We start from the raw sequence: 22,449 nt of genomic DNA, 5'->3' as shown, positions 1-22,449 counted from the left end.
GTACAAGTGCCCCTATGCATCAGTACTCCTGTATCCCTTGGGTAAATTCCTAGCAGTGCTATTACTGGGTCATAGGGTAGGTCTATTTTTAATTTTTTGAGGAACCTCCACACTGTTTTCCAGAGTGGTTGCACCAATTTGCATTCCCACCAACAGTGCAAGAGGGTTCTCGTTTCTCCACATCCTCACCAGCATCTATAGTCTCCTGATTTGTTCATTTTGGCCATTCTGACTGGCGTGAGGTGATATCTGAGTGTGGTTTTGATTTGTATTTCCCTAATGAGGAACGACGTTGAGCATCTTTTCATGTGCCTGTTGGACATCCGGATGTCTTCTTTAGAGAAGTGTCTATTCATGTTTTCTGCCCAGTTCTTCACTGAGTTATTTGTTTTTCGGGTGTGGAGTTTGGTGAGCTCTTTATAGATTTTGGATACTAGCCCTTTGTCTGATATGTCATTTGCAAATATCTTTTCCCATTCCGTTGGTTGCTTTTTACTTTTGTTGATTGTTTCCTTTGCTGTGCAGAAGCTTTTTATCTTCATAAGGTCCCAATAGTTCATTTTTGCTTTTAATTCCTTTGCCTTTGGGGATGTGTCAAGTAAGAAATTGCTACAGCTGAGGTCAGAGAGGTCTTTTCCTGCTTTCTCCTCTAGGGTTTTGATGGTTTCCTGTCTCACATTCAGGTCCTTTATCCATTTTGAGTTTATTTTTGTGAATGGTGTGAGAAAGCGGTCTAGTTTCAACCTTCTGCATGTTGCTGTCCAGTTCTCCCAGCACCATTTGTTAAAGAGACTGTCTTTTTTCCATTGGATATTCTTTCCTGCTTTGTCAAAGATTAGTTGGCCCAACTTTTGTGGGTCTAGTTCTGGGGTTTCTATTCTATTCCATTGATCTTTGTGTCTGTTTTTGTGCCAATACCATGCTGTCTTGATGAATACAGCTTTGTAGTAGAGGCTAAAGTCTGGGATTGTGATGCCTCCTGCTTTGGTCTTTCAAAATTACTTTGGCTATTCAGGGCCTTTTGTGGTTCCATATGAATTTTAGGATTGCTTGTTCTAGCTTCGAGAAGAATGTTGGTGCAATTTTGATTGGGATTGCATTGAATGTGTAGATAGCTTTGGGTAGTATTGACATTTTAACAATATTTATTCTTCCAACTCATGAGCAAGGAATGTTTTTCCATTTCTTTATATCTTCTTTAATTTCCTTCATAAGCTTTCTATAGTTTTCAGCATACAGATCTTTTACATCTTTGGTTAGATTTATTCCTAGGAATTTTATGCTTCTTGGTACAATTGTGAATGGGATCAGTTTCTTTATTTGTCTCTCTGTTGCTTCATTATTGGTGTATAAGAATGCAACTGATTTCTGTACAATGATTTTGGATCCTGCGACTTTGCTGAATTCATGTATCAGTTCTAGCAGACTTCTGGTGGAGTCTGTCGGATTTTCTATGTATAATATCATGTCATCTGCAAAAAGTGAAAGCTTAACTTCATCTTTGCCAATTTTGATGCCTTTGATTTCCTTTTGTTGTCTTATTGCTGATGCTAGCACTTCCAACCCTATGTTAAATAACAGCAATGAGAGTGGACATCCCGGTCGTGTTCCTGATCTCAGGGAAAAAGCTCTCAGTTTTTCCCCATTGAGGATGATGTTAGCTGTGGGCTTTTCATAAATGGCTTTTATGATCTTTAAGTATGTTCCTTCTATCCCGACTTTCTCAAGGGTTTTTATTAAGAAAGTTGCTGAATTTTGTCAAATGCTTTTTCTGCATCGATTGACAAAATCATTTGGTTCTCATCTTTTCTTTTATTAATGTGATGTATCACGTTGATTGATTTGCAAATGCTGAACCAGCCCTGCTGCCCAGGAATGAATCCCACTTGATCATGGTGAATAATTCTTTTTATATGCTGTTGAATTCGATTTGCTAGTATCTTATTGAGAGTTTTTGCATCCGTATTCATCAGGGATATTGGCCTATAGTTGTCTTTTTTTACTGGGTCTCTGTCTGGTTTAGGAATCAAAGTAATACTGGCTTCATAGAATGAGTCTGGAAGTTTTGCTTCCCTTTCTAATTTTGGAGTAGCTTGAGAAGGATAGGTACTATCTCTGCTTTAAACATCTGGTAGAACTCCCGTGGGAAGCCATCTGGTCCTGGACTCTTACTTGTTGGGAGATTTTTGATAACTGATTCAATTCCTTCGCTGGTTATGGGTCTGTTCAAGCTTTCTGTTTCCTTCTGATTGAGTTTTGGAAGTGTGTGGGTGTTTAGGAATTTGTCCATTTCTTCCAGGTTGTCCAGTTTGTTGCATATAATTTTTCATAGTATTCCCTGATAATTGCTTGTATTTCTGAGGGATTAGTTGTAATAATTCCATTTTCATTGGTGATTTTATCCATTTAGGTCCTTTCTTTTTTCTTTTTGAGAAGCCTGGTTAGAGATTTATCAATTTTGCTTATTTTTTCAAAACATCAACTCTTCGTTTCATTGATCTGCTCTACTGTTTTTTTTAGATTCTATATTGTTTATATCTGCTCTGATCTTTATTATTTCTCTTCTTCTGCTGGGTTTTGGGTGTCTTTGCTGTTCTGCTTCTAGTTCCTTTAGGTGTGCTGTTAGATTTTGTATTGGGGATTTTTCTTGTTGCTTGAGATAGGCCTGGATTGCAATGTATTTCCTCTCAGGACTGCCTTCACTGCATCCCAAAGCATTTGGATTGTTCTATTTTCATTTTCGTTTGTTTCCATATATTTTTAAATTTCTTCTCTAATTGCCTGGTTGACCCATTCATTCTTTAGTAGGGTGTTCTTTAACCTCCATGCTTTTGGAGGTTTTCCAGACTTTTTCCTGTGGTTGATTTGAAGCTTCATAGCATTGTGGTCTGAAAGTATGCATGGTATGATCTCATTTCTTGTATACTTATGAAGGGCTGTTTTGTGACCCAGTATGTGATCTATCTTGGAGAATGTTCCATGTGCACTCGAGAAGAAAGTATATTCTGTTGCTTTGGGTTGCAGAGTTCTAAATATATCTGTCAAGTCCATCTGATCCAATGTATCATTCAGGGCCCTTGTTTCTTTATTGATCCTGTGTCTAGATGATCTATCCATTGTTGTAAGTGGAGTATTAAAGTCCCCTGCAATTACCACATTCTTATCAATAAGGTTGCTTATGTTTGTGAGTAATTGTTTTGTATATTTGGGGGCTCCCGTATTCGGCACATAGACATTTATGCCTGTTAGCTCTTCCTGATGGACAGACCCTGTAATTATTATATAATGCCTTTCTTCATCTCTTGTTACAGCCTTTAATTTAAAGTCTAGTTTGTCTGATATAAGTATGGCTACTCCAGCTTTCTTTTGACTTCCAGTGGCATGATAAATAGTTCTCCATCCCCTCACTTTCAATCTGAAGGTGTCTTCAGGTCTAAAATGAGTCTCTTGTAGGCAGCAAATAGATGGGTCTTTTTTTTTTTTATCCATTCTGATACCCTATGTCTTTTGGTTGGCACATTTAGTCCATTTGCGTTCAGTGTTATAGAAAGATATGGGTTTAGAGTCATTGTGATGTCTGTAGGTTTCATGCTTGTAGTGATGTCTCTGGTACTTTGTGTCACAGGATTCCCCTTAGGATCTCTTGTAGGGCTGGTTTAGTGGTGATGAATTCATTCAAATTTTGTTTATTTGGGAAGACCTTTATCTCTCCTTCTATTCTAAATGACAGACTTGCTGGATAAAGGATTGTCGGCTGCATATTTTTTCTGTTCATCACATTGAAGATTTCCTGCCATTCCTTTCTGGCCTGCCAAGTTTCAGTAGAGAGATCCATCAGGAGTCTTATTGGTTTCCCTTTATGTGTTAGAGCACGTTTATCCCTTGCTGCTTTCAGAATTTTCTCTTTATCCTTGTATTTTGTCAGTTTCACTATGATATGTCATGCAGAAGATCGATTCAAGTTATGTCTGAAGGGAGTTCTTTGTGCCTCTTGGATTTCAATGCCTTTTTCCTTCCCCAGATCAGGGAAGTTCTCAGCTATTATTTCTTCAAGTACACCTTCAGCACTTTCCCTCTCTCTTCCTCCTCTGGAATACGAATTATGCATAGATTATTTCTCTTTAGTGCATCACTTAGTTCTCTAATTTTCCCCTCATACTCCTGGATTTTTTTTATCTCTCTTTTTCTCAGCTTCTTCTTTTTCCATAATTTTATCTTCTACTTCACCTATTCTCTCCTCTGCCTCTCCAATCCAAGCTGTAGTCATCTCCATTTTATTTTGCAGCTCTGGCTGTTCCTTAGTCCCTTGATCTCTGTAGCAATAGATTTTCTGCTGTCCTCTATACTGTTTTCAAGCCCAGGGATTAATTTTATGACTATTATTCTAAATTCACTTTCTGTTATATTGTTAATCCTTTTTTTTTAAATTAAATTTAATTTTTTTAATGTTTATTTATTTTTGAGACAGAGAGAGACAGAGCATGAGTGGGGGAGGGCCAGAGAGAGAGGGAGACACAGAATCCGAAGCAGGCTCCAGGCTCTGAGCTGCCAGCACAGAGCCCGACACGGGGCTCGAACTCACAGACCATGAGATCATGACCTGAGCCAAAGTCGGACGCTTAATCGACTGAGCCACCCAGGTGCCCCTGTTGAAATCCTTTTTGATCAGTTCATTAGTTGTCGCTATTTCCTAGAGATTCTTTTGAAGGGAATTCTTCCATTTTATCATTTTGGATAGTCCCTGGAGTGTTGCAGAACTGCAGGGCACTTCCCCTGTGCTGTCTTGAATAACTTGTGTTGGTGGGCGGGGCCGCAGTCAGACCTGATGTCTGCCCCCAGCCCACTGCTGGGGCCACAGTCAGACTAGTGTGTACCTTCTCTTCCCCTCTCCTAAAAGTGGGATTCACTGTGGGGTGGTGTGGCCCATCTTGGCTACTTGCACACTGCCAGGCTTGTGGTTCTGGGGATCTGGTGTATTAGCTGGGGTAGATCAGCAAGGTGCACAGGGGTGGGAGGGGTAGGCTCAGCTCGCTTTTCCTTAGGTGACCTGATTTGGGAGGGGCCCTACGGCACCGGGAGGGAGTCAGACCTGTTGCCGGAGGGATAGATCTGCAGGAGCACAGCGTTGGGTGTTTGCTCAGTGCAAGCAAGTTCCCTGACAGGAACTGGTTCCCTTTGGGATTTTGGCTGGGGGATGGGAGAGGGAGATGGCGCTGGCTAGCACCTTTCTTCCCCGCCAAGCTGAGCTCTGTCATCTGGGGCTCATCAACTCTCCCTCCTGTTGTCCTCCAGCCCTCCTGCTCTCCGAGCAGAGCTGTTAACTTATAACCTTCCAGATGTTAAGTCCCGCTTGCTGTCAATGCACACTCTGGCCCCTCCGCTTTTGCCAGCCAGACTCGGGAGCTCTGCTTTGCCAGTGGGCTGCCCCTCCGGCCTGGCTCCCTCCTGCCAGTCCGTGTAGCACACACCGCCTCTCCGCCCTTCCTACCCTCTTCTGTGGGCCTCTCATCTACACTTGGCTCCATAGAATCCATTCTGCTAGTCTTCTGGCGGTTTTCTGGGTTATTTGGGCAGGTGTGGGTGGAATCTAAGTGATCAGCAGGACGCGGTGAGCCCAGCGTCCTCCTACGCCGCCATCTTCCTCCAGCTAACTCTAAATGGATCAATTTTTGCATGGCATCATTAATATCAGTGTGTGTTTTGTTTTTTTCCCCACCTCAACCCTATCTGACCCTTATGACTAGCAAATACTAATATATTTCTACTCTCAAATTAATTCCAAAATTCATTTATTGTGAGTGGTTTCAGAAAATTATGTGGCTGATGTTGATGCATCAAAGATACAACATGCCCTTCTTCATTTGGTGTGACTCGTGTGTCATTTCCCATGGAAGATGAAGGACAACACAATACACAATATATAAAGAAAATCTCCATGGAGATGCTGTTTTTGGTGAAGACATTGATGTCAGTTCTCATGACACAGGTGTTGAGAACATCATTCTTTTCCCCATATTAAAACTAAAAATCTTTAAAGAAATTTTTTTATTGTTTATTTATTTATTTTTTTGAAAGAGAGAGAGAGACAGAGAGCAAGCAAGGAAGGGGCAGAGAGGTAGGGAGACACAGAATCGGAAGTAGGTTCCAGGCTCTGAGCTCTCAGGACAGAGCCTGACACGGGGCTCGAACTCACCACGAGATTATGACCTGAGCTGTAGTCGTCAGTCGCCCAACTGACTGAGGCACCCAGGTGCCCCAAACTAAAAATCTTCTTGAATATTATGGAGAAAATAATTTCCCAACTGGTCTTTAAGGAAACAAGAGGTGGCAGTGCAGTGAAGCACCGGTATATCTTCATCACAGCAATAGTTAGAGAATGTCAGTTGGTGTGGTTGAAATGATGAAATCTTCCGAGATATTAGAGCATAACCAACTCTACCACAATGCATACAATTACACATACACATGTTTAAAGAATGACCTCAGGCTGGGAAATTATAGAAGTGTCTATTCCCAGTCATTTTATCAACAAACACTTTCTGAAGGCTTGTATTCTAGACTTTGAACAATGGTTATAGAGTGGATTTGAAATGCATAACTTAGTCTATGTGTGAACTTAATACATTTTCATTACTAAAATATAATTGTCTTTAATGATGTGTACCAAGTGTTATCCCAATACCAATGTTAACCTATCTTATATTATTTAATGTTGTAGGAAAGGGATAGAAAGTAAGAAAATGTAAAGATCTCTTTCCAGTGTAAGGTGGGAACTTGAAGTGGCTCCCTTTTGAAACTTCGAAGTCACAGGCAGCTCTTGGTGGCATCATCTGATGAATAAATGTCATGGAAATAAGGAATTGGCAAATGTGGTGAGTTTCTGAGGATTCAGGAAATGCTATTTAATGTTTATGACTTAATTGAATTTCCGTGTGTTACTGAGAAGCATGATAATGATTACCATGACTCCCCACCCCTTGATCAGTGACAGTTATGGAGGCAGGCATATTGGATGATGTAATCATTTAAAATGATTTAAAATGACAAATTTTAAAATGTCACATGTTACAGTAGATATTGGAGATGATCCTCAAAGGGCCTAGATGCACGAGAATACGTTCAGAGATAGGGACCTGATGAGATTTATTAGAAAGCCATAATATTTGAACTGTTTTAGTTCTTGGAAGCAGGAGTTGTAGAAAATCTACAAAGTCTCATAGCAAGCAGGGAGGTTTTTTTTTTTTTTTTAATTTTTTTTTCAACGTTTTTAATTTATTTTTGGGACAGAGAGAGACAGAGCATGAACGGGAGAGGGGCAGAGAGAGAGGGAGACACAGAATCGGAAACAGGCTCCAGGCTCCGAGCCATCAGCCCAGAGCCTGATGCGGGGCTCGAACTCACGGGCCGCGAGATCGTGACGTGGCTGAAGTCGGACGCTTAACCGACTGCGCCACCCAGGCGCCCCAAGCAGGGAGTTTTAAGGGGGGAGTCACAGAACTACTTAGCATTGATAGGTAGGGGAAACAGTGCTACAGTCCTGAATGATTCTCGATATGATCCTAAGACTTGCTGGCATCAGAAAAGGCCACTGTCTGCCACAGTCAAGCTTGATCTTCTAGTAACATCAGGTTCCTTCTTTCCCCAGCATCAGTGGTCTGTTGAAATCTCAAGGAAGCCACTATTAGTCAAGCCATAAGCTAGAGAACAGAGATCAGTGAGTTAGATGTATGTACCCATTACAGTATTTGGAACAGTTCTAGTCTGAGAAAGCCTGTATTTGGAAGGTAACATAGATACATCATTAAGGCAGTGTTTGCTGAGCTTTTACTCTGTGCACACACACAGGTCACATGGTGTTGTGGTGGGTACCTCAGGAACATGTATGTGAGTTAATCATCATACTTTAGGACTTGAAAATAGGTGTCCATATTTCCCCCAGAATATAGATGCTGTGTCCCGCCTTTCTGTTTACTTTTCTTTCAAAACATGGATTCCATAAAAGAGCTAAATATGGTTTGGAAGAATATACAAAAGCATGAATTGGAACCTCATGGGAAGTTCTCACTGTTGACCAAGAATCAAGTAGCATGAGGTAAACAGGAGAAAATCAAATTTAATAGTATATGTATGGAGACTCCACAAACACAAGAAAGTTGCAAAGAAAGGAAAAGGAAGGTATATATCTCTTTGAAGAGGAGACAAGGAGGAGAAGACAGTGGAGGAGGAGAAGAAGGAAGAGGAGGGAAGAATTAGAAGTCTGGGGCCTCCAAGGGAAAGAATGTAATTCACAGGAAGATGAAAAAGTAAATATTTGGTAAGCAATTATTTTCTGGGCCACTCTGAGACAATAGGACAGAAACCTTTGTTCACATAGTCCTTAGTGGGTTCCTCCCTGTTGACCATACCTAGCTTCTATCCTAATGTGGTCATGTATGGTGATTGCTCTCATCCTGGGCAGCTTTTCTATGTATATTATTTTTAGAGAGTGGGGAAAAGTAAACATTTTTCATGAAATCGCTTAATTTTGATTGCTTATTAACTCTAATCTTCCTGCCAAAGTGGTCCATCATAGAGAAGCCTGGGTGTAGCTCATAGAAACTGGAGGATATTTTGTTGAATTGAATAAGAATTGCACAGAAAAAAAAATACTGTATGGAATCACATGGAGTCTGAACTAAGTCAAAATCAGGGCACCTGGGTGTCTCAACTGGCTAATTGCCAACTTTGGTTCAGGTCATGACCTTGTGGTTCATGAGTTCCAGCCCCGTTGGGCTCCTGGGCTTACATTGTGGACCTTGCTTGCTATTTTTCCTCTCTCCTCTCTCTCTGCTATTCCCCACTCATGCTTTCTCTAGTTAACTTTCCTTCAACTTGAAGCACAACTGATACATTCTTGAGACTTGCAGAGAATGACATTCCTCTAGGAATTCCCAAGTGCCTTAATTTAATGCTTTTTTTAGAGGTAAAGAGACCCTTTGCCTTGACAATAGCCAGACTTGCAAGATCCTATTCATTTTCTTTAATGTATGAAAATTCCTTTAGAAACTTTGTCTTTACTCCCCAGATTAAAAGTATATAATCAATGTCCTCTCAAAATGACTGTGTAGGTCTTCCTGCCCAGGAGACTACATGCTTTATTAAAAACTGCTTTTTGCACCCAAACATCTCAAGAATACTCCTTGGCCCCTCCAAGCCCATATCACATCTGTTTCCACCGGTTAAGGAAGGGCTCACCTTTCTGTTGTAAGGATATTGACTGGTGGGAGTGGAGATTCTATATCATCCTTCCACCCAGCATGTTTTAAATTTATTTCATATCAGGATTTCTATAGATCATGTCATCTGTGAACAGAGATCATTTTGTTTTATCTTTTCCACTTACGATGCCTTTAATCTATTTTTTTCTTGCCCAGTTGTTCTGAACAGACTATTCATTGCTGTGTTGAATTGAAATGGTGACGTGACTTCATTACCTTGTTTCTGTTCATATGGGAGAAGCTTTTAGTCTTTTATTATGGAATATGTGAGATTTATTTTATTATGGAATATGTGAGATTTCAGCTTTCCGTACATAAATGGCCTTTATCAGGTCGTGGTTGTTTCCTTCCATTCCTGCTTTATTGAGTATTTCTAACCATAAAATTATGTCCAATAAGCTCACTTCCTGTTTTGCATCACTTAATATCATGTCATTTTGATCTTCGTTGTTTAATGTGCAGTTTTAAACGGATGGTTATCCATGTGCTGAAACACCCTTGAATTTCAGGAAGAATTCCCACTTGCTTATGGTTTAAAATACTATTTTTTAAAATTATTTTCTTCATCTCTACTTACAATGTCTTCCTATGTTTTGATAACTTATTAATGTTGGTGTCACAGAGAGTGTGTTCTTAATCTCCCTTCTCTTACTCCTTGGAAATGTTTGAGGAGATTTGAACAATTTTCTCATTCAATGTTTGTATGGATTATCCAGTTCATTCATCTGGATAAATACTTTTCCTTTTTGGGAAGTTTTTTGTTTTTGTTTTTGATTTTAATTAATTTTTTATCATCTACCTAGTATATGTAGATCAGTGGAGATTTTTAAAAATATTTCTTCACAAGGGGGTCCAGATAGGTTCTATATTTCTGAAATTTATTCTCATTTTTCAATATCTATCTTGGCATGTAATTCTCTACTGTCACCTCTTGCAATATATTTATCTCTATGGTATCAGTTATACTGTGCCTGCCTTCAATTCTTCACTTTGATTGTAGTTGTGTTCTTTCTCCCTTTCCTTCCTGATTTAGTTAAAGGTTTGTCAGTTTTGTTCATTTGTTCTGAAAACCAAGTGTTTCTATTTTTTATATTTTCCTAGTTTTGCTGTATCCTACTTTGTTCATTTCTGTTTTATGTTTGAATTTCCTTCTTGCTGATAATTTTGGGTTCATATGGTATTTGACCTGAGTATTTGAGGTAGAAGAAAGTGATTTGTGCTATGGCACAATACTATAGCATTATCTATTATGCTATGTGGTCAGTGCATCATGTGCAAGTTTATGTGTCTATGGAGGAATGATGTTCTCATGATTCCTTCTCAGCCACATTGCTGACATTCTCTGAGTGATTTTAGGGATGTAGATTAGATGTCAGCACATTCTGTGAGAGTAATAAGTGGAATTTTACCTCTCTGTTATTTGATATCTTTCAGCTGTAACTTCCCATGGCACCCTGAGCTTTTTGACAACATCGTGCATAGAAGCTTCTTGTCAACACATGTCAATGAGTAGATATAAACCTAGTGCCCTTGAGAATTTACACTGAATGATAAACCAGGACAGTGATGGGAAGAGTGAAGTTTATCAACAGTATCAGGAAGGCCATACCCAAATTGAGACAACTGTGTGTAATGAGAATCTCACTGCCCAAACTGGTGAAGGATATAAACCATTTTGGAAAACCTTCCTTTTAAGTCCAGTACTTTACTAAAGCAGTATGTTTCTGTCAGCAAAAGCTCAAATCAAATGGTGGAACATGCATACCTGTAGAACAACTATTTGGAAATCTGAAAGTGACCTAGTGCAATGTAAAATGTTGTTATGAAGGATGGTGATGGTGGTCTTTGCTGGGAACCAATAGTAAACTCACAAAAGAAGAAAGTAAGTGGTAAACTCTTCCTTGGAAACTAAGCAGGAGTTGTTTGTGTTGAGTCAGATGGTGGCTATGGGGGGCTCAAGTGTGCTGTGCCTACATTCGCTCGTGAGGTGCTACTAATTATGGGTCTCGGGGAACATCATCTGCACTAACAAGGAACTGGTGAAAGATTCCAGCTCATTCATGGACCCCATTCCAAACTTACAAAATCACGGTTTCTTTTATGGGCCCTGGAGACCACATAATTTATATGCACATGAAAACTTCAAAGCACAGAAGTGCTTATCAGCCTAGGTTTACAATAAACATCCCTTGGTGACTTTTAGGAACCAGCATCACCTCTGCCAGAGTCTGTCTGTTGATCAGGGTGAGAGCACCGGTGCTGCTTTAACTATGAGCTCCAGGTGATTCTCAGGTGAGACCAGGGTGAAGCATGAGGATTCGCAAACTACTTGGGAGGGTTGCATTCGCCTTTCAGTAGAAGAGATGATGATAGACAGTTTGGTGTGGACTTGGAAGGGGCAGGTCAGTGCAGCCCATGTTCCCTGAGCTATGGCATGATGTGTGGCTGTCTGTGAGAGGGGAGGACATCTGAAACCCATTAGGAGAAACTCACAGGTAAATGTCCACACAAGAGCTCAGTTTTCCTGAATCTTTCCTGTGACAAAGTCAAGGAGAAGGCGGCGTTTTCTAAATTTCAAGATTCTTATGCTTTTGAGGTGATAAGAACAGGTGAAGAGGCTGTCTGAGGCCTTGAAAGTCCTACAGACGTGATTTCTTCATATAACATCACACCAGAAAGCACTCAAGAGAAAGGAGAGGAAGAAATGGCTGTTTCTGAGGTAAATTTGGTCAGGACTTAGCTTAGAAGCTGTGTCCTCATTACTTAATGAAATGCCATGTTTTTAGAGGTTGCAAACGTTTACTTCTCTACCTGGGTCTGCCTAATAAATATGTTTGGACTAGTGTTTATCCCCTTCATGATAGTAAAATTCAGCTCCTTAGGACATTCCTGTGTTAGATCCTAGAGTCTTCTCTCCATTCTCTACAACCAGGCTTTCTATATGAGGAATTCCTGCCAAGAATTTGTGACCTGCAGATTATTGAAAATAACACTTAGGTGACAGATGATTATGGGAATGTGTTGCTACCCAAGTTTCTCATGGGAGATATGTCAGGTTTGAGGACCCCAGTAAAGGACAAGATTATATATTCATGTCCTGTCTGTGTGTGGCACGAGTTCTATGTAAACTGATTAAGAACCTGAACAACTAGGGCGTCCAGGTGGCTCAGTCAAGCAATGCAATCTTGATATCAGCTCAGGTCATTATCCCACGGTTTGAGTGAGCCCTGTGTCAGGCTGCTCACTGTCAGAAGAGCCTGTCTGGCATATTCGCTACCTTTCTCCCCTGCCCTCATTCACTTTTGCTCAAAATAAATAAACTTAAAGAACACACACACACAAAGCATGAAAGGCAAATCAACTAGCTTTGGGGCCCAAATAAGTCGATGTTCTGAAAAAGAGCTTTGCTGTCTAGATTGTTTCAAAGACGTACTATTTAGAAGGCATTAAAAACTAGAGGACATGGGAAGAATCTGTGACTTGAAATTTGCAAAAATCTTCTATATTTTCATGATTCATATCCTAGTATGATTTCGTTGCTGTTTTTTTCCTTTGCAAACTCTATCACATCAATGATGAGTCCGTCTACATGCATGAAGCCCCTGATATCAGCTGATGTTAACATTGTTCACATGGATCAGGGTCTCTGACAGATTCCCCCTGTCAGAAAATGAAGTCTCTTTCTTTTGTTTACTAGAGATACTGGTCTTTGCAAATAAAGGTTTTCTATTGGTCCTTGTTATGCCCAGAATTCATCATCCCCAAAGACCACCAGGGAGCTGAGTCCAATGCAAAAGCAAATAGCCTTTATTCAAGCTAGCTCGAGCTCAATCTCCTACCTGCACTGACGCAGCGGTGAGATACAGGAGAGAGAGAGCAAGTTTCAAAAAGCACAAAGGATTTATAGGGACCATGGCCTTAGCCGATTGGCTGGGGAAGGGTCGTGGACTCAGCCGATTGGCTGCCAAAATGTGGTCCCAGATCAGCACTTCTCACCGTCACCTGGAACTTGTTAAAAATGCAAATGTTGGGCCTGGTGGTCACAGACCTACTAAATCAGAAACTCTGGGGGTGGGGCTCAGCAATCTGTGTTTGAACAAGTCTTCCAGGAGATTCTGATGCACCTGAAGTTTAAGAACCACTGTGTCTGAGGATCTCTAACATGTTTGGCCTCAGTGTATACAGTACGTTTCTCACTGGTCACCTATTAACCATTGGCTGTCAGCCTTGCTGTGCTATATAAATACCTAGCACCAAACACCATCCCCAGAGACTCTGATTAATTGGATTGGGGAGGGGTAAAATGCTCCCAGGTCATTCTAAGCCTGGACAGGGTTGAGGACTCCTGCCTCTGGCCCCTACCTGAGAGAAGCCCTCCCTCTTCTACTCACACTTTCCACACCTCTAACACTCCCCTTCCTCGCGCCTCAGACTTTGGAAGAATGCATCAATTGGTAGCCTGCTTTCTTAGAAAACATAAGTGACTAAAGGGGAGGAGTAGGCGTGGTCTGAGGTTTGAGCAGGAACTTCTTTCTGCAGCCATGTTCGGGACATAGTCACTAGTCAGCCGGCCTAGGTCTGCTCTTTCAGTCCTTAATCTATTAAGTTTCAATTTTATTTTGCATAGTGTAGCAGATGTTTTCTTCATTATTAACTTTTGCTGAAAAAAAAAAGTAACAAGTATCTTATAACTAGTATATGTTCATAGGTCTTAAAATTCTATAATACAACTTGGCACAAATGCCAAATGATATCATTTCAGGGAAATAATTAGGCATTTGTTTGTGTAAGGAATGAACTACTCATGATGTTGTATCTTAAACTTCCCCCTTTTCTGAAGTTCTCTGTTACCCTCACTGTGAATTAGTGATAATTCTAGAAACTAAATGGCATAGGATATTGTCACCATCTTAAAATCTGATATACATTCTTTATTCTTTGGTTAAATCTTATTTTTTTAAGTTTACTCATTTACTTTTGGAGAGAGAGCATGTGTGTATGTGGGGGTGGAGGCGAGAGAGAGAGAGAGACTGGGAGGGAGAGAAGGCCATGCAGTCTCCACGCAGTCAGTGCAGAGCCCGATGTGGGGTTTGAACTCAGGAACAGCGAGATCATGACCTGAGCTGAAATCAGACGCTTAACCAACTGAGATACCCAGTTGCCCTAATATTTATTATTCTTGGTTCAGTACTACTTGGAAGTGGAGTTAGGGAACTGAGTATTGAAAAACCTTCCTCAGTGTTCTAAAGAGGCCATCAGGAAACAGCGTTGGGAGAATTAGTTTTCTATTAGCTTCTGAAATGTGCTCTCTTCTCTATAGAACACAGTGCTGGATTTGAAATTGTAGGTTCTCCAGCAAGGGTCACATATCTTTTTTCCTATCTATAGATCTTGCTGTCTCTAGAGTTGATTCGGGCATGATCTTTGGAAAAGGGAGGAGACCTTGTGCAAAAAAGGACAGGAGAGAGTAACCACACGCCCAAATAAGTGGGAATGAATGAAGCAGATGACACAAGTGAGGGTCAAAGGAGAAAACTCAATCTTAAAATGTGGTCTGGGAAGCTCTGCTTGAAGGGAATGATTCTGAAAGCCTAGGTGTATTTTTCTAGTGGTCATGGATGGACATTCCTGTTATGGTCTTCCCATGCTGCTGCATCCCCTGAAGCTTACCTTCTGTGCCAGTGTCTACCATGGCATTCAGCAAAGAAATCCAAAAGCATCCCCATGTCCCCTGAGGCTCTATGGGATCTGACTTGCTTTTGGGGACATGTGAAACCTGTACACATTGGGGCCTCCACTGAGATTCTCCCTATGTAATTTACTCCTGTCCCAGTTTTGGGTGCCCTTATCTCCTGGAGACACACACACAGTGTGGCACAACATCAGAAATGTGAGGCAAACTGACCATCCTCTATGAAAACTTACACAGTATGGCCTTCCTCGTAGAGCCTTCGACATTGCCTGGCACTCTGTATTCTTAAATGTACTGGGAGCCTCAGCAATTACATTGACCTCATAGTGGAATAATCGGGCCACTAATTTAAGACCTTATTGAGGGTGGGTCCCATCAAGAACTAAGTGCCAGAATCTTTGGGGATGGGACCCTAGAGAAGGTAGTTCAAATAACTACACAGGGGTTCACAATATGATGTCAAAGCTAAGAATGACATTTTGAACATTGCTTGTCAAAATTTCATGTATACACAAATCCCTTGAGGTTCCCATTAAAAACAGATTCTGGGCTCCACACTCAGATATCATGTCTGCCTAGGTCTAGATGAAGATCATTAATTTGTTCTTATAACAAACATTGAGGTTGCTGTCCCCAGACTTCATCTCCAGTTGCCCAAAGCTAGAGAGTGCAGAAGAGCACACCTGAGTCCCATCTATCCAGCCATCCTATCTCAACACAAACCCTGTTGTTCCCAGTGAAGACTACTACTCTCAAAAAGATGGCATTGTATGCACATCCCCTGCAAGTTGGGAAAGGAAAAGCTAAGGCAGCGGTGGTTGAGCAGAGCTCTTTGGTGTACATGTGTACTCATCCATGAAAGGGATGTTTCTTGAGTATCTTATGTATGCTGCAAGTGTATGAGGATGCACCGTGTTCAAGACGTTGGGCTGGGAAACTTACGTATATTGTGTGAATTAATCTTTGTAAAACCCTGGGGATTGTGTACACTATGTTCATTTTTCTAGGAAGGTTGGATCCAGGGTGAGCCTTCTTGGGAGTAGAGATTGTTTGTATTCTCTTTCAACATCAGTTACTCTCGAAGGCCATGTTGGAGATGGAGGCACAAATATAGAGAGCAGATAGGAGACATAAAGGGTGGAGTAGAACCTCTGAGGGAAATCTGATGCATCTATCATTTGCATTTGCATATTTGATCTATTTTAATGTGTTGAAAATCAATGGACATTCCAGGAATGGAAGGTGGGATGCTATGTGTCCTCTTGGAAGCACTGTTGGTACCAGAAAGGTGAAACGGACTCCCCAAATTCTAGGTCCTTTGCTCTCTGCCTTATCTGAGTCTGAGCCTCAGCAAAGTGTGGATATCAATGGGCTGTCCAGGAGGTGGAGCTGCTAGGAACTCTGTTCTCTGAGCTGTCCTGAGAAGGGAGGATCAGGGACTGGCACCGGGGCCAGAGAGGTCAATTTTGTGGTGGAACAGGTCCTTTTCGAGAGAACCTGAAGGGACAATTGTCTATCAGGCTCCCCAAGCACCATGTAGACAAGGACTATTCCAGATGCAAATCCTGGGACAGCTGAGCTCTTTGCCCAGAATTTTAGCCCCAAGGTATGAAACAGGAATATGCCCATCACTCATTTAACCCATCCCCCCACCTACCTCCCTTCCAGAAACCCTCACTCTGTTCTATGTGTTAAAGAGTCTCTTGTAGTTTGCCTCCCTTCTGTTTTTATCTCCTTTTACCTTCCCTTCCGATATTTTGATCTGTTGGGTTTCTCAAATTCCAAATGAGGGAAATCATATGATCTCTCTTACTCTGACTTCTTTCACTTAGCATAATCCTCTCTATCTCCATCCATATTGTTACATATAACAAGATTTCATTCTTTTTGATCACTGAGTAGTATTGCAGTGTGTGTGTGTGTGTGTGTGTGTGTGTGTGTGTGTGCATACCATGGCTTCTTGATTCATCAGTTGATGGACATTTGGGCTTTTTCCATAAGTTGGCTATTGTTAATAGCACTGCTAGAAACATTGGGGTACATGTGGCCCTATGAATCAGCACTCCTGTATCTTTTGGATACATTCCTAGTAGTGCTATTGCTGGGCTGCAAGTAATTCCATTTTTCATTTTTTGAGTAACCTCCACAGTGTTTTCCAGAATGGTTGCACCAATTTGCATTCCCACCAACACTGGAAAAGTGTCCTCCTTTCTCTGTATGCTGTTGTTAATTTTAGCCATTCTGACAAGTGTGCGGTGGCATCTCATTGTGAATTTGATTTGTATTTCCCTGATGATGAGGCATGTTGAAGCTTTTTTCATGTGTCTGTTACCCATCTGGTGTCTTCCTTGGAAAAATGTCTATTCATGTCTTCTGTCCATTTCTTCAGTGGGTAATTTGTTTGGTGTTCAGTTTGGTAAATTCTTCACAGATTTTGGATACTAACCCTTATCCCATATCATTTGCAAATATCTTCTCCTATTCCCTCGGTTGCCTTTTAGTTTTGTTGATTGTTTCCTTTACTGTGCAGAAGCTTTTTATCTTGATGAGGTCCCAATAAATCATTTTTGTTTTTATTTGTTTTGTTTTTCTCCCTTGCCTCTGGAGAAATCTTCAGTAAGAAGTGGCTGTAGCCTAGGTCAGAGAAGTTGCTGCCTATTTTCTCCTGTAGGATTTTGAGTTTCCTATCTCACATTTAGGTCTTTCTATAGCGGTATACTTCGATCCTTTCCTCTTTCACATATCTAGAACACGAGTTTGATATGTGGTTACCATGAGGCTTATGACCTCATGACCTACTTATGACCCTGTATTTTAAGTTGTTAGTTCTTTAATTCTCCATACTAACACACTTTCAGTCCTCTGGTAATTCTTAAAAAAACGTGAATGTACAATCCCATGCCATTTTAGGGAAGACTTAGCTAGTATTTTATATCTATGAAGATTTCTTCATTTCTACCACATTAATTCATATTCTCTACTTCTCTTTTTTTAATTTTTTAAAGGATGTCATGATTTTTATTTTTAATTTTTTAAATGTTTTTATTTATTTTTGAGGGAGAGAAAGAAACAGTGTGAGTGGGGGAGGAGCAGAGAAAGAGAGGAAGACACAGAAACAGAGCAGGCTCTAGGCTCCAAGCTGTCAGCACAGAGCCCAACGCAGGACTCAAACTCCCTAACCATAAGATCATGACCTGAGTCAAAGTCAGACACTTAACCGACTGAGCCACCTAGGCACCCCAAGAATCCTTAGTTTTTTTATTTTTTTGTTACTGGTTTGTTTTGGTCATCACTTGTATTGCGTACTTCTGCTAATCTGATCTAGTAGACACTCTATTTTTGAATTTTTATACTACCAATGTTTGAATCAATTTGTTTGTTCCACCATTTTTTCTTTTGTTTCAGTGTTTCTTTTTGAGAGAGTGAGAGGTGGAGAGAAAGAGCAGTGGAGGGGCAGAGGGAGAGAGGGAGACAGAGAATCCCAGGAAGGCTCTGTACTGACAGCACAGAGACTGAGTCAGGGCTCGAACTCATGAAGGATGAGATCATAACCTGAGCTGAAATCAACAGTTGGACAGTAAACTGACTGAGCCACCTGGGTGCCCTAACTTTATGTTCTTGACATTAAGCCACAAGGAACTGGGGGGAAAAAGGAATACAGGTGAAACTTAGTAGAGGTAGTAAATTACAAGGAATAATCAGAAATAAATAAAATACAGACCAAATAATAAAATAACATTGAAAATGGTGCTTTTTTTTTTTAATAAGCATAATAGATGCTGAGTTAACTACATGAATAAAAACAGGAGAGAAGACTCAAAATCCAAATGAGGTGGTTTTTGGAAGAGAAAATGGTTGGAAGAGAAAATGATAAAACAATACCCCAAATAGTATATAGTGTGATAACAGATTATTATGAATAATTATAAGCTAAGAAATCCCATAACGTAGGGAAAAAGGTAATTCCTAAAAATGCATAAGTTACCTAATTGAAATAAGAATCTTGAACCCAAGAAATAGGAAATCTTCTTAGACCACAAGAATGAAAGTTGAATTTGGAACAAAAAACCTCCCACACATGAAAGCCCAAGACCACATGCCTTCATTGGTCAATGCTAAGAAACCTTTTATTTTTTATTATTTTTTATTTTTTAAATATTTTTTTAACGCTTATTTTTGAGAGAGACAGAGACAGAATGCTTGTGGGTTAGGGGCAGAGAGAGAGGAAGACACAGAATCCAAAGCAGGCTCCAGGCTCTGAGGTGTCAGCACCTGAACTTGACGCGGGCTCAAACTCACATGCTGTGAGATCATGATCTGAGCCGAAGTCGGACACTCAAACAAATGAGCCACCCAGGTGCTCCAATGCTAAGAAGCCTTTTTAAAAAATGATAAATGACAGTGTTCATCACAATCTAACAAATGGTGGAATAGAGGGAAAACATTGAAAATCCTTCTATGAGGCCAGCATTATTACCCTGATAGCAAAGGATGATAAGCCTAATACAGGAACAAAATGTCTAGTTTGTCCAATGTAAGTGTCAGTACCCGTTCTTTTGACCTCCATTTGCATGAAACATGTCTCTCCACCCATTCACTTTTAGTCTGCTGGTATCCTCAGGTCTAATTTGAGTCTCTTGTAGGCAACATGTAAATGGGTCTGGGCTTTTTAATCCATTCAGACAGCCTATGTGTTTTGACGGGAGTGTAGAGTACCTTTTCTTCAAAGTACTATTGATATATAGGCATTTATTGCCATTTTATTGTTTTGTCTCTGTTTCTGGAGACTTTTTTCTGATCCTCTCAAGTCTTTGTCACTTTTGGTGTGTTCTTCGCATTCAAAGATTCCCTTTGAACGTTTCTCATGGAGCTGTGTCAGTGGTGAGGAATTCCTTTAGTTTTTGCTTCTCTGGGAACCTCTTTATCTCTCCTGTTCTTTAGAATAGCCTTGCTGGATAGAGTTCTTGGCTGCAGATTTTTTTCATTCAGTACATGGAATATATCATGCCATGCACTTCTTGCTTCCCAAGTTTGTGTTGAGAAATCTCTAGGTTTATGTGTGTTCCTTTGCAAGTGAGGACTCCTTTTCTTTTGCCGCATTTAAGGTTTTTTGTCTTTATCACCGTAGTTTGCAAATTTAATTCAAACATGTCTCATTGTGGGCCTGCTTTTGCTTATTTTGATGCAAATACTATGTGCCTTCTGAATGTGGATGTCTGTTTCCTTCCCCAGAGTAGGAATGTTTTCTATTATTTCTTGAAATAACTTTTCTTTCCCTTTTCCTCCTAGAGTTCCTAAAATTAAAATGTCATTCTTTTTGATGAAGTCAGAGTTCCCTAAGTCTCTTCTCATGTTGGAACACTTTTCTCTCTTTTGTTCAGGTTCACTAGTTTCTATTATTTTGTCTTGTAGGTCACTAATGCATCGCTCTGCTTCCTCCAGACTGCTGTTCATGGCAGGAAGCTGATTTCTAATCTTGTTTATTACATTTTTCATCTCTGTTGGGCTGTTTTTTCACTCTTTTACCCCTGCGGAAAGGGTCTCCTTATGTTTCCTATTCTTTTCTCAACCCAGTGAGTAGTTCTTATGATTATTGTCTTCCATTCTCTATCTGGCATGTTACTGACAACTGTTTTTGCATAAATATCTGGCCGAGGCCATATGTTGTTTTTTCATTATGGAAGCATTCTTCTATCTTGGCAATTTTTCTAAGTCTCTGCTTTCTTCTGTATGTTCAAAAAGCCAATTCTGTCTCCTCACTGCAGGCCAGTGCTCTGCAGATGCTCTCCTTGCCTGCTGTAGACAGTGTTTCATGCCTGGACTGAATGTGGTGAGTGTTCACTGGGTGTGCTGAGGTCAGTTTGCAAAATCATACCTCACACCGAATCCACTAGAACTATGGCCTTGCAAGACTGTCTAGTCCAGAGACATGGTGTGGCCAGGGGCTTGTGCAGGTCTCTGGAGAGGGGCTGACCTTGCTGGGCTTGAGGGAAGCTTGATTAAGAAGGATACTCCCACCACAACATGGGGGTGGTGGTGGGGGAGTGGGGCTGTGTGTAACCAACTTAGACAACCAGGGACCATGCTGAGATGCTTTGCTCAGGGGCCCTGTGTTTGTGCTGGGGGGGGGGGGGGAGGAGAAGGAAATGGTGCTACCCAACTCCTTTCTTTTCAGACAGGTATCTCTGTGAATGTTGCCTCTGAGGTAAGTCTCCTAGAATAGTGGATAATCTCACCCCAGTGTGCCCCCCAGTGATCTTCAGATCTCTGTTTCTAACCTGTCTGCCCCACCCCACACTTGTATGCTTGCCTTCTCTCCAGGAACACTGCAATGTCCTCCTGTCTACAGCTGACCTTTAAAACTCTAGGCATGAAGCCATGCTGGTTGAAAGAACTCACAAAGTTCAACTCTCTTGTTTTCCAAGCCACTAGCTATGGGGAAACATTCTCCTTGGGCATACCTGTGTGGCCCTCTTTCTCTGCCCTCCTCTACAACCACAGCTTGCTGCCTTCTAAGTGATTAACTTTGTATTCTTCCCTACAATGAATATTTTGATGTAATGTCTGAATAGAATGACTGACATAGTCCTTTCTACTCTGAATTCTGTGACAGTTACTGATACATGATGTTAAATTAAATACTTTTCCAAGTATTTATGGCTTTCAAGTTATTTTTATGCTTCTCTGGTGTTTGTTAAAGTGTACTTTTAATACAAAGGCCTTTTCTCATTCAATATGTTTGTAGTGTTTAAATCTAGTGTGCATGTTGGGATATTAAGGTTCGAGTTCCAGTGAAAGGCACTGAAATTTTCTCTACATGTTTTGGTTTCTATCCTGTAAGAAAGCTATGATGTTGAGCGAGTTACGAATTCCAGTTACAGGCTAGACACATTCATGACCTTTATAATGTTGCTCCTCAGTGTAAACTATCTGATGCTGAGTAAGGGTTCAGCAGTCCTAGAAATTGTACCACACCTTGACATTTTTAAGTTTTTTCTCCAGTATGGATTCTGTGTTGTAGAGTGAATCTTGACCTTTGATTAACAGGATCACCAAATTTTTTATATTTGCAAAATCCTCTCTCACTATACGTTCTATGATCAGTAGTTGGGGTTTAGCACTGCTTACAGTCCTTGCCACACTCTTTTGTATTCAATTGTTATTCTCCAGTATAAATTTTCCAGTGTGAAGTAAGGGGTGAGCAGTGCACAAAGATTTTCTCACATTCCTTAAATTTGTAAGGTTTGTTCAAGTATGAATTCTGTGGTCAATATGGTAAATGTCAAACAGTGATGAAACGCTTTAGAAATTGCATTGGTAAGCTTTTTGTCAAGGACGAATTCTGTGATGTTGAATAAGGTGTGAAGGGTAGTTAAAGACCTGGCTACATTCTTTACATTTGTAAGATGTCTCTCCATTGTGAATTGTCTGATGTTCAGGAAGGGGCTGAGTTCTGGTTCAAGGCCTGACCGCATTCTTTACATTGGTAAGTGTTCTCTC

General features: G+C 40.6%; 1 protein-coding gene and 1 long non-coding RNA gene across 4 annotated transcripts in view; both read left to right on the top strand.

Annotated features, from left to right (window-relative positions):
• LOC101087952 (zinc finger protein 420-like) overlaps positions 1 to 22,449 on the top strand; it is a 114,091-nt gene that overhangs the window by 44,933 nt on the left and 46,709 nt on the right. The gene's annotated exons all lie outside the window — the stretch shown is intronic.
• LOC111557988 overlaps positions 1 to 22,449 on the top strand; it is a 38,847-nt gene that overhangs the window by 12,750 nt on the left and 3,648 nt on the right. The window contains exon 4 of one of the 3 annotated variants that reach the window (XR_006590801.1): positions 10,692 to 11,139. The exons of 1 other annotated variant lie outside the window; for it this stretch is intronic. This is a non-coding gene — a long non-coding RNA (uncharacterized LOC111557988). Of the gene's footprint in view, positions 1 to 6,718; positions 7,226 to 10,691; positions 11,140 to 22,449 lie in introns of those variants that run through there. One more of the 3 variants, XR_002738393.2, reaches the window with a different exon arrangement.

This window comes from Felis catus, chromosome E2 (assembly GCF_018350175.1).
Source record: "Felis catus isolate Fca126 chromosome E2, F.catus_Fca126_mat1.0, whole genome shotgun sequence".
NCBI lineage: Eukaryota > Metazoa > Chordata > Mammalia > Carnivora > Felidae > Felis > Felis catus.
The sequence above is the reverse complement of the archived record's forward strand: the minus strand, read 5'-3'. Positions and strand labels throughout refer to the sequence as shown.